The sequence below is a fragment of the Mastigoproctus giganteus genome, chromosome 10, assembly GCF_048544385.1.
Source record: "Mastigoproctus giganteus isolate SK-2022 chromosome 10, ASM4854438v1, whole genome shotgun sequence".
Lineage (NCBI taxonomy): Eukaryota > Metazoa > Arthropoda > Arachnida > Uropygi > Thelyphonidae > Mastigoproctus > Mastigoproctus giganteus.
Window position 1 is genome coordinate 149,455,081 of NC_143584.1, and position 13,017 is coordinate 149,468,097.

Below are 13,017 nucleotides of genomic sequence, written 5' to 3' on the forward strand. Positions count from 1 at the left end.
GACTTTGAAACACACACACACACGCACACACACACGCACACGCCGATAAGCCAAAACATTATGACCACCTACCTAATATGATGTTGGTCCTCCACGTGCAGCCAAAACAGCTTGTACCCAGTGAAGCATGGATGCTACAAGATTTCTAAATGTGTCTTATATCTGGTACCAGCACGTAACCTTTAACTCCTCTAAGGTCCGTGGTTGCCACACCGCAGATCGAAGTTGCTGTTCCAACACAAACCACAGATGCTTGATGGGATTGATGTCTGGGGAATTTGGAGGCCAGGGCAATACCTGGAAGTCTTCCTCATGTTCCGCAAACCACTCTCGAACAATCCAGGTGGTGTGGCATTGTGCATTATCCTGCTGAAGGACGGCACTGCCAGAGGGGAAGACCATTGCCATGAAAGGGTGTACCTGATCAGCAATGATGTTTAGGTAAGTGATAAACATCAGAGTGCCGGGGGGGGGGGGGGGACTTTGTTCTCCTGACTGCTAAATGCCAGGTGCTGACTTACAACATTACAACATACAACAAAACACATTAATATACATATAAAGATACAAACATTTGTTAGATCTCTCTCTCTCTCTATCTCTCTCTCTCTTTTTTTTTTTTTTTTTTTAATGCCGGCCTTAGCACTGCCGTTAGATGACTCGGCAGTGTATGGGGGAAACCCTGGTTACCACCTTTAAATACAAGAATACTTTGAATACTTACTTGACCCAGTCATCTGGCCATTATAATTTGGCCTTTGTCAAACTCGCTTAAGTCCGCTGCCTTTCCCATCTGAAGAACAAGAGTAACACTGATTAATGGAGCTCAGTATCAGGTGTTTTTTATACCGTGTCCCAATGTGCGCACGCACCATAGTTCACCTGCAGTTGCTTCGATTTACATAACGACTCGCTGGTCACAATGTTTTGACTCATCGGTGTGTGTGTGTGTGTGTGTGTGTGTGTGTGTGTGTGTGTGTGTGTGTGTGTGTGTGTGTGTGTGTGTGTGTGTGTGTGTGTGTGTGTGTGTGTGTGTGTGGTACACTACTGTGAAGAAGTATATACCACAAGCAACCCCAACCATAACTTTTTAGCGTTTCAATATATACAGTAGTGGACAAAAAAAACTGCATCACCTTAAAAAAAGTAACGTTTGTAGCGAAACATATAAGATATTGTTTGATTACAGTAATTTTGTTTGTTGCAAAGCAAAGGTATTGCATCAGATAACTCTTCTATTGCATCAGACAGTGATTGCAAGGTATTGCATCAGCAGTTTCTATGAATATGGCATTGGAAAGATATACATGCTCATTATTCTCCTGTTTTGCAGAGGTGTAAGCATGGCTCCATATGTTCAGTTGACTCCAAGAAAAAAAAGTGTAGCTGTTGCTCTGTCCCAGGAAGGGCTTTCTATGCATGCTATCGCTGATAAAATAGGCTGCCACCAGTCAACAGTATCCTGGGTGCCAAAATTAAAGCGTGAAACCGGTGATGTGAAGAGAAGACCTGGATCAGGCCATAAGAGAGTGACTATGCCCTCCCAAGGTCGATATTTGAAATGGCTATGCCTTCGTAATTGCCATGCTAGTGCTTCTGATCTAAAATTGGACTTTGAGATGGCCTCTAGTGTTGAAATAAGTGTAATTGCACGAACAATCCAAAGACGGCTTTCGGAATGTGGTCTGCGCATGCCTATCGGCCCAAGAAGAAGCCTTTCTTGACCCAACAAATGAGGAAGAAATGACTTGCTTGGGCTTAAACACATTTCATGGACAAAAGAACAATGGGACACCATCTTTTCTGACAAATCAAAATTCAGCCTGCGTGGCTCTGATGGGAAGTGTCAGAAGACGAAAATCGGAGGCATACCATCCTGACTGTATAACACCGACTGTAAAGTTCCCTGCCAGTCAGATGGTCTGGGGATGCATAACAAGCAAAGGGGAATTAAGTTTATTAATGGAACGGTGAATGCAGAAACCTACACTGCTATCTTAGAGGATTGTCTGAAACCCATTATTAGGGATCGCCACACAGATGTACAAAACTGCATTTTTCAACAGGATTCAGCACCTTGCCACACAGCAAAATTGGTAAGTTTATGCTATTTAGATTTAATGATGAGTTTGTCTTCTTGTCTCGCAAGGCTTAAAACACACTTACACCAATGTTTTCCCTCATTTTTCTCCCTTAAGGTGCAGCCATACCTCAGAAATGCTGGCATTACAGTGTTGGACTGGCCCAACAAGCCAGATTTGAACCCTATTGAAAATTGCTGGTACACAGTGTCGTCTAAAATTGCTCAGAAGAAGCCACAAGTAAGATTCAGCTGCAGGAGAGCATTGTAAGGGTGTGGTACCACGAAATTGGGCAACCGTATATCCATAAGTTGATTAACTTTGACAGATCGTTGCGGCTCGAGGAGGAACAACAAAATATTGAGGACTTATTTTGCTGATTTACAGTACATAATACATAATAGTATTATGTTAACTTGTCATTTCAGTTTGTAAATGCAATACACGTAAATGCAATAAAATGCATGTTTGGTTGTCATGATTGCGATTTGCATGATTTCTCATATTTCCATTAATTACACATTTTACCCTTTGGGAAGATATTTATGGTAATTAGATATATCAGGTAGAGTCTTTTTATTGGATTTCATTCACAGAGATATATATCCCATCTAACAATTGCATTTCGAACATTTCTGCAATCCACAATGCAGCGCAAAACACATTATTTGCAAAATTCACAAGTGGTGCAGTTTTTTTTGTCTGCCACTGTAGATGACATCCTTGTTTTGAACACCAACTTTGAACCCATAGCCAAAACAGTATACCCGAGTGAACTTATGTTAAATAAAGAAAACACAACCAATCATACAGCCAATTTCCTTGACCTTAAAAATCGCCATAAACAACACTGCACTTCCATTGCACATAGTATAAACTTATTTGATAAAATAAATAAATTTAACTTCAGTATCGTCATCTACCTTACTAATTGGAACTCCAATATTTCTAAAAAAGTGCATAAAAATATTATGTGTATTCAAGTCATCAGGCTAGCTAACATTTGCAGTAACCATTTATTGTTCACTAAAGCTATACAACTACTTTCATCATCATCATCAGCCATTTTGAATCCACTGCAGCATGAAGGCCTCTCCAGCACCTTTCCAGTTTCTTCTGTTTTGTGCAATGGCCATCCATTTACTACCCACAAACCCATGAATTTCATCTGTCCATCTCCGTTGTTGTTGTCTTCCAGGTTTTCTTCTAGCTCCTCTTGGGTACCATTATGTTATTTTCTTAGTCAATCTGACATCATGTCTTCGAGCTGTGTGTCTTGCCCATGACCATTTTAGTTCTTTAGTTTTGATAAGTATGTCCTTTACTTGAGTTTGCTACCTAATCCATGTGTTTCTCTTATCTAAGTCTGATTCCCAATATAATTAGTTCCATTCTTCACTGTGTAGTTCTCAGCTTCTCTTCCATTCTTTTGGTAAGTGCCCAAGTTTCACTTCCATAAGTCATGGTGGGGAGTATGTATTGGTTCAATATTTTACATTTCAGACAAACTGGGATATTGCTCTTCAGTATGTGACTATATTTCCTGAATGCTATCCATCCAAAATTTATTCTTCTCTTGGCTTCTAGCCATTTATCATTATTACAGCTAATGACTTGTCCCAGATAAGTATGACCCCACCTTTTCAATTACTGCTCCTTCAATCATTATATTCCTTTCTGTGGCATACTTGTTCATCATTACTTTTGTTTTAGCCATATTCATCTTTAGTCCAAAATCCTTACTAACTCTGCATAACTGATTAAGATTTTCCTTTAATTCTTTAAGATCGTGACTTATGATCACAATGTCATCTGCAAATAGTAAATGGTTTAGGTACTCTCCGTTCACATTGACTCCTTTCTGCAACCAGTCTAATCTTCTGAAAGCTTCCTTAAGGGCAGCAATAAACAGCTTCAGAGATATTGTATCTCCTTGTTGAACTCCTTTCTCGATTTTAAATTTACTACTGTCTTTGTCTAGTCTAATAAAGGAGGTAGCATTCTGATATATTTTCTTAAAAATCATAATATATGCCTTGTCTTCCCAGTGCCCGAAACATTGCTTTATGCTGTATAGAATCAAATGTCTTTTCATAATCCACAAATGCCAGGCATAATGGTGTTTTCTATTCATTTGCTTTCTCCATTAACTGTGATATTACTTGAAGGTGATCCATACTTGAGAATTCTGTCCTAAAGCCAGTTTGTTCTTTCGTTTGATTCTCATCAACTACTTTGCAATAAGCTAATTAATAACAGCATCCCTATCTTTTTTATCAGCTACAGTTTTAATATCGTTGCTCAATTTATCAGATATAAGTTTGGTTATATTATACTTTAATGTGGTCAGTTCTAATGAGTATTTGTACAGTTGTAATATTTTAAGGTGGTATTTCCACTACTTGGAGAGGAATAACTTCACATGAATTCCTATGGAATGATCTTTGGTTCCTTTACTCACTAAACCTTTCACTTTTCTATAAACATTTACTTTTATGTTTAACAAAATCCATCAAAAATCACATTTAATTATAAGTTATTGCCCTTTATGGAGACTTTTATTAATAATTCATATTTTTTTGTTAGGTACTGATGCAATTAGTTTATTTACAACTTATGTTTTTTTTGATCTTTCAAGTACTTTTATATTTTATTCCATAATCTTAAATCTCTAGTACTGCTTTTGAATACCAATGTCATCTAAGAATTTATGGTGTTCATGACCTTATATTATCCAGTGTTTATACTGCTTATCACTACTGGGTCACATTAGGATTTATTCGCTTCGTTGTCACCTTTGAATTTCCATCTCTTCTGGAATTATCTTCTAAACCTGTCCACTTCCAATTAGGCGAATAGTTTCATCCCAAATATTTAGTATAATTTTTGCTTACTCTGCTAATTCTTCACTTATACTTTCTCTTTATCCTTTTCAAGCTAAGGATTTTATATTACTCTGAACAATTCTAACTTGGATTTTCAATTTTTCCTAGTGCTAATACAAGTACAAGTGCTTATATACATGCTTATACAACTTTCAAACCTTTCACTTTGATATACGAGTACAATTCTTCAATCAACTGGTACGCTGGATTTCTTTATTGAGCCTCCTTGGATATATTCATCACTCTATCACCATTGAATATACTTGTTATTATTGGAATTTTCTTATATAATTATTCACATCCAATTGGTTGAATATTTCTATCTAGAATCTTCAACATAATTTTCATTTACTGTAATAAGGCATACTTTTTTCAATATAACTTCACCAGTTGGACTACAAAAATTTTTTTTTTTTTTTTGTTACCTATGTTCTACCTTTAGGTCATCTTTATCCTTTCCAGCTAAGCATTTCATGTGACTCTTCCCCTTACAACCTGTTACTTTGATATATGCATACTTTTATAAGGCTTTACTTATAATACAGACTATAATTTTTTGATACATCATGCCATTTCGTCTTAAATCTATTAATTTAGACTACATTCATTCTATATACTCCTTTTACATGCTTAAACACTTAGCAGCCATTTTATTACTTTCTGAAATGCTGCACTTGTCAAATACTGTTCTCGATATCTTTTTTGAAATAGGTATTTACACCTTCATTTTTGGAGTATTTCATTTCCTATCTTCCATATATTTTTCGCCTGTCTGTCTGCAAAATTTAATTATTCCGCATATTTACATTATGGTTTTCTGATGTAAATATGCTTTGTCCTAGCCAACACTTTGTTTGTGCATCTCTGTACACTTTCTTATTAAAAACGGCTGTAGCGGTCACCAATTATCAATTTTTCGCTGCTCTCTTTTAAGTCAGTTTCATCACTATAAATGAATGAGTTCTTAGAACTGTCCCTATATGTTACCGCTTTGGTTACAGCTATCATCTCAACCGTATATATTCGCACTGTCATTTCCTGCCTCCTATTCATGCTACTACACGTTACTTGAATATTCCAGGTATTCATTTTATATGCTTTTTAGCAACTATTTATGTTTTCGTTTTTAGATCTTGACCTTTTCTGGGTTTTATTTTCGACTTCACACTACGCAAGCATTTGGTATGTCTCTTTTTCATACTAATACTTACGTAGTCAGGGTCCTTACTAAAAGGATGGGCTTTACAATCCAGTACTTCTAATATCTTTATACTTTCTACTTCTACTTTTTCCTGTTCGTAAAGCTATTAGTGCAATACGAAGGTGATACGAACATTCCTACTATTCTTAATCTCTCTCTATCTTTGTCTTTATTTTATTGAGATACGCTTTCATCCCTTCCCTATCCTCAATTCACTCCCTAGCCTTAAATACACCAGCTGCCATTGCAGATGACCTCAGCAGTTATTTTGCATCAATATTTACAAATGAAAAATCTTTTGTGGCAATGGGAAATTGTGGGAGTGAAGTTGAAAAATATAAAATTAATGATATTGAAATTTCACAAGATTATTTAATGAAAAAACTTTCAAGCCTACAGGCCAGTAGTAAGGCTCCTGGAGTTAATGGAATATACCCTATAATCTTAAGGGAAGCGGCAAGTGAGTGCATTGAACCATTGAGGCTAATTATGCGAGCATCACTAGACTCTGGGGAGATTCCCTTGGATTGGAAAAGTGCCAATGTATCTCCCATACATAAGGGTGGCTCTAAGCGTGAAGTGGGAAATTATACCTGTCAGTCTGACTTCAGTGGTAGGGAAAATCATGGAGGCAATGATCAAGGGTGGAATTCAGGATCATTTGGATCATTTGAAATTCTCAAGGATACTCAGCATGGTTTTGTAAAGGGAAAATCATTTTTAACAAATCTGGTTCGCTATTTTGAAAGGGTCACTCACGAGCTGGATTTAGGGAATAATTTTGACATTGTTTATTTAGATTTCAGCAAAGCTTTTGACTCAGTCCCACATTAACCCCAGGGACTCACATCTGGTATGGGCTTGGCACACCCAGGGTCGTCAGCTGGATATCATCATTTTTCTCTTTCTTGGCGATTCCCTTCTACCTCTCTCTCTCTCTCTCTCTCTCAGGGTAACTTAGGAATTTTTTTTTTTGGCTGGTGCAGCATAAGCCTCAGGCTTCCTTGCACCATGTAGCTAATGCTACTACTAATAATAATAATAATGTGTGGTTGCTTTATAAGCTGGAACAGGTTGGAATCACTGGGAAAATCCTTAGATGGATAGCAGGATGGCTTCAGGGCAGGAGGCAGAGGGTTGTGATAAATGGCTATTTCTCAGATTGGGTTGATGTAAGAAGTGGGGTTCCCCAAGGATCAGTATTAGGACCACTGTTGTTTTTAATTTTCATAAACAACATCGATGAAGGGATAGAGGGCGTGATGTCTAAATTTGCAGATGATGTTAAAATTGGTAGAGTAGTTAATGATCACTGTCAAGCTGAGCTTCTTCAGAGAGACCTAGATAGACTTCAGGAATGGTCAGAAAAATGGCAGCTGTTCTTTAATCCAACAAAGTGTAAGGTATTACACCTTGAAAACAGTAATCCCAAAATAACTTATTCACTTGGTGGAGTTCAACTAAACCCAGTACTGGAGGAAAGGGACTTGGGTGTTACAATACGGTCAGACATGAAATTCTCTGAGCATTGTAAACCGGTTGCAAGGAAGGCCCATGGTGTCCTATCGATGATCTATCGAACTTTTGCAAGTAGAGATAGGGACTGATAATCCCATTATATAAGGCTTTTGTTAGACCACACTTGGAATACTGTGAATACTAAGTATGGAGACCGCACCTAAAGAAAGACATCGAGCTTCTTGAAAGTGTGCAAAGACTGGTAAATCGCCTGGTGAGATCGGCAAAAGGGCATCCTTATGAAGAAAGACTTCGAATATGTGGGTTGCAGAGTTTGGAAACTAGACACCTTAGAGGAGATTTGATTGAGGTGTTTAAGACTCTGAGAGGCATCAGTAAAATGAATGAGGACGAAATTTTCAATATTATAAATGATGCTAGAACTAGGGGACATAAATTCAAGTTATGGGGAAGAAATGTTTAGATTGGACTGCAGGAAGTTTTATTTTAGCCAGTGAGTTATAAATTACTGGAATAAGTTGCCTACATGGGTGGTAGAGGCTGACAGTTTGGGGAAATTCAAAGGTCATCTGGATAGTACCTTCGGGTGAGGGAAGTGCATAGGATGATAGGTTTAATTTCCTTTTATTTTATTAATTATTATTATTTATTTATTATTATTTTTTTTTAACATTGTTTTATTCTGGGTTTTTTTTTCTTAGTTATATATATATATATATATATATATATTACCATATCAGGACCACCGCTATTCAAGTCCTCTGCATTGGTGGTTCAATCTGGGGATCGGATGGCGGACTGATCTTTTGATCAACTCGCCTTTGTGGCAATTTGTCTAGCGATTGAAATGCAGTGATTTCCTGACCATTATTGGCCTTGTGGTCCTCTCTTGAGATGGGGTGTAATGGTCAGTCTATTTTTGGTTTATTTTTGTTTAGTTGGTTTACATATCCGCTGGTGATATTTCACATAAATTTGGACTTGGTGCCCGTCAGAGGGGGCACTGTTAAATTTCTATTTAATTGGCATTTAAAATTTAATTGATGATTATCTCTGTATTTAGATCTTCTAATTATCTTGGGAGAATGTCTTCTGCAATATTTTACTCTTGTTACTCTTCTCTTCCATCCTTGTTGGTTGTTTAATTTTGACTATTTTGCTCTTCTGTCTTGCCATGCTCCTGGCATTATTTTTATTTCTTAATCATCATTTTAATTTACTTTTATGTAGAGTAATGTGCTTTTTGCTACCTCTGATATTTTCTTAACCTTTTTATTTTTATTATGAAAGATTCAATTTTCAATTATTTCAAACATTATTCAAATATAGGTATAAGTATATTTTTTTACTATTTAGATAGTATGAATCAGAGTAGTACTCAATATGTTCGACGTTGATAATAATATTAGTAAATTAATAAGAGGAGTAAACCTCAATATAGTACGTGGAACACTTCCGTATGATACCCTCCAGAAATTAAAACGGAAAAAACGAAAAAATCGACAACTTACCGGTACATTAAAGTAAAATATAAATAATTAAATAATCAATTTAACACAATTCAAAATCAATTCAAAACAATTAAAATTCAAATTAACGCAATTAAAAGAATCTAACGAAAATATTCAAAACGATTTTCCTTCCTGAAGCTGACTGCTTTTCGACCGACTGTCGTGATCACAGGAATGAAAATTACCGAATCAGGCTAAACCTGCAACTTAAATAGTGATTATATGTCTTCGCGCATGCGCGTAAAGGTCCACGCATCGGAGATCAAATATGGCCGCCGAACATTAACAGAATTCTCGTGTAATTTAATTTCAACGGTTTCTGCAATTAATAGTCGCGTATAATTACGTTGAACGTTAAGTATTTTGGCCTCGTTAAATAAAAAAGTATGTTTTTCGTTAATGGCATGAAAGGCTAATTCTGACGCTGCTGAACGAGAAGCACGAACTGAGGCTTCGTGTTGATTTACACGAATATTAAGAGAAAACCGCGTCGAACCCTGGTAAGACGAGTCGCAATCACCACAAGAAATGTTGTATACCAGATCATTAATTTGTGTTGCGAACGCGGAAAGAACCGAGCGATTGTTCAGTATAGTGTGTAACTTCCGTATAGGCCTAGCTATAATTTTAAATTCGGTATCTTTAAAGAATCTGTTAAGCTGTTTGTGCCACTGTTCAACATATGGGACAGAAATAAAGTATTTTTTGATATTACTATTGTTGATTGGTGTAGTATTTTTTATCCTATCCTATCCTTAGCTGGTACCCTAATTCGATTTATTGTATTAATGGGATAACCCCTGTTCAAGAATCTGCTAGTTAATATTTGTATTTCTGAGTCCAAAGCAGAATCCGTCGTTGAATATTTATAGGCATTTAGAAATTGATTAAAGATAATCGATCTTTTGTAGGTGAACGGGTGGTAGCTATTATAATGTAGAAGCATACCGGTGTTTGTGGGTTTTCGATAGATGCTAAATTGTATTTTGTTCGAGTCCCGGGTAAGCGTGAAATTTAGAAAGTTTAATGACTTAGTATCCGTATCTTCCCTTTCCAATGTAAATTTGAGTCTAGAATGAATATTATTAAACGAATGTAAAATGTCTTGGATAGTACTACTATCAGTAATAACTAGAACATCGTCTAAATACCTCCCATAGTATGTGATACGGGGACGAAAAGGTGTCAAATGTATCTGCTCAATCGTTGAGAGATAGATCTCTGACATTAAGCCACTCAGGCTCAAACCCATTGGTAATCCAAAAATTTGTTTATACACCTTGTCTCGAAAGGTGATGTAGTTAGCCTCAACTAATAGTTTAATTAAGTGAAAAATTTCCTTAATGGGGCAGCTTCGTATAATTAATCGGTGTCGAGTTTTTATTTAACATATCCCAAATAATATCTAATGTGTATTCAACGTTTACATTCGTATATAATGAGGTAACATCTAATGAGAATAAATTGTCATTGTCGCCGAGTCTACAGTCTTTAAGATTATAAAATAATGTATCGTAATTCTTAATCCCAAATTGTATAACCTGTCTAAAAGGTTTTATAATATTATATACATGTGTGGCTAAGGCTGAAAATGCCGAGTTCCTGTAGGAAACAATAGGTCGATTTATTTCTGTCCCATATGTTGAACAGTGGCACAAACAGCTTAACAGATTCTTTAAAGATACCGAATTTAAAATTATAGCTAGGCCTATACGGAAGTTACACACTATACTGAATAATCGCTCGGTTCTTTCCGCGTTCGCAACACAAATTAATGATCTAGTATACAACATTTCTTGTGGTGATTGCGACTCATCTTACCAGGGTTCGACGCGGTTTTCTCTTAATATTCGTGTAAATCAACACGAAGCCTCAGTTCGTGCTTCTCGTTCAGCAGCGTCAGAATTAGCCTTTCATGCCATTAACGAAAACCATACTTTTTTATTTAACGAGGCCAAAATACTTAACGTTCAACGTAATTATACGCGACTATTAATTGCAGAAACCGTTGAAATTAAATTACACGAGAATTCTGTTAATGTTCGGCGGCCATATTTGATCTCCGATGCGTGGACCTTTACGCGCATGCGCGAAGACATATAATCACTATTTAAGTTGCAGGTTTAGCCTGATTCGGTAATTTTCATTCCTGTGATCACGACAGTCGGTCGAAAAGCATTGTCAGCTTCAGGAAGGAAAATCGTTTTGAATATTTTCGTTAGATTCTTTTAATTGCGTTAATTTGAATTTTAATTGTTTTGAATTGATTTTGAATTGTGTTAAATTGATTATTTAATTATTTATATTTTACTTTAATGTACCGGTAAGTTGTCGATTTTTTCGTTTTTTCCGTTTTAATTTCTGGAGGGTATCATACGGAAGTGTTCCACGTACTATATTGAGGTTTACTCCTCTTATTAATTTACTAATATTATTATCAACGTAGAACATATTGAGTACTACTCTGATTCATACTATCTAATTAATTTTCAAACTCTTATTGACTATTTCATTCACTTCCTGTCTCTCCAGTAGTATACAATCGATACACACAATTATGGGAGATTTTTTGAATCACTTGGTACAAAATTACATTAAATCTACACTAAGGTACTCGGCCCAAAGTTACCATATTTCTTTCCTAAAATATTGCCTTCAAAACAACATCGTTCTGAAGTTTGCCAGGGTGAATTTAAATCAAAAAATTTCAGGTATAAAACAACTATCACTGGCGACATCACGTAATATTGTTAAGCTTGCCTTAAAATCTCGATATTCGGATAAACAAAAATACCTTTCCCAGGTTAGGAAGCTTCGCGATAAATTAAAAAATTATCTACATCCGAACGATTGGTCTGTATTGAAGACCTCCATAGATTTGCGACGGGAAGCACAAGCCTCAGAAATAAAAAACAGACACGTTAATAAGTTGCAAGCATTATCGAATAGTTCAAGACACGTTCATGCGAATTCTAACACATTATCGCGAGCTTGCGACCAAGTTCACACGAGTTGGGTGACATCCCCCCCCCCACAGACACACAACGCACTACCACAGAATATGTCGGCTAGTTCACAAACACCCCCTCACCCAGTATCCAACGAACCGACATATCAACAGGTTACAAATCTTTCCTCGTGTACACTATCGCAGGACCAGATTTCACTTTTATCCAAAGGATTAAATTATAATTTACCACCTCGAAAGCTGCCAAAAAAACAATGCGTAATTGATATTGAATTTGGACTTCGTAGTGTTCCACAAAAAGATGTATTTATTCAACAAGTTAACCAAGTAGTGAATAACATAAAAGAAACGCGACTTCCTAAATTGAATACACATGACAGTTCAGCTTTACGAGAACTTCGAGAAAATAAGGACATTATTATACAGAGGGCAGATAAAGGAGATACAGTGGTAATACTAGATAAACATGATTATATTAATAAGTTAGATTCAGTTGTGTCTGATACCTCCACTTATCGTGAAGTGGACCCGGCACTGTTTACCAATTTGGTAAATCAATACAATAAAACGTTAACCACATATCGTAAAAACGACTACATTACTATGGTTCAGTTGAAGGAATTAAAGTCCAGAACATACAATATTCCTGCACTTTTTGGTCAGGTAAAATTACACAAGCCTGGATTTCCGATTCGACCTATTGTTTCCTACAGGAACTCGGCATTTTCAGCCTTAGCCACACATGTATATAATATTATAAAACCTTTTAGACAGGTTATACAATTTGGGATTAAGAATTACGATACATTATTTTATAATCTTAAAGACTGTAGACTCGGCGACAATTACAATTTATTCTCATTAGATGTTACCTCATTATATACGAATGTAA

The 13,017-nt window shown here is 36.3% G+C and overlaps 1 protein-coding gene across 2 annotated transcripts in view; it reads left to right on the forward strand.

Moving 5' to 3' along the window:
* Ubr3 (Ubr3 ubiquitin ligase) overlaps window positions 1-13,017 on the forward strand; it is a 452,715-nt gene that overhangs the window by 270,484 nt on the left and 169,214 nt on the right. The window lies entirely within an intron of this gene.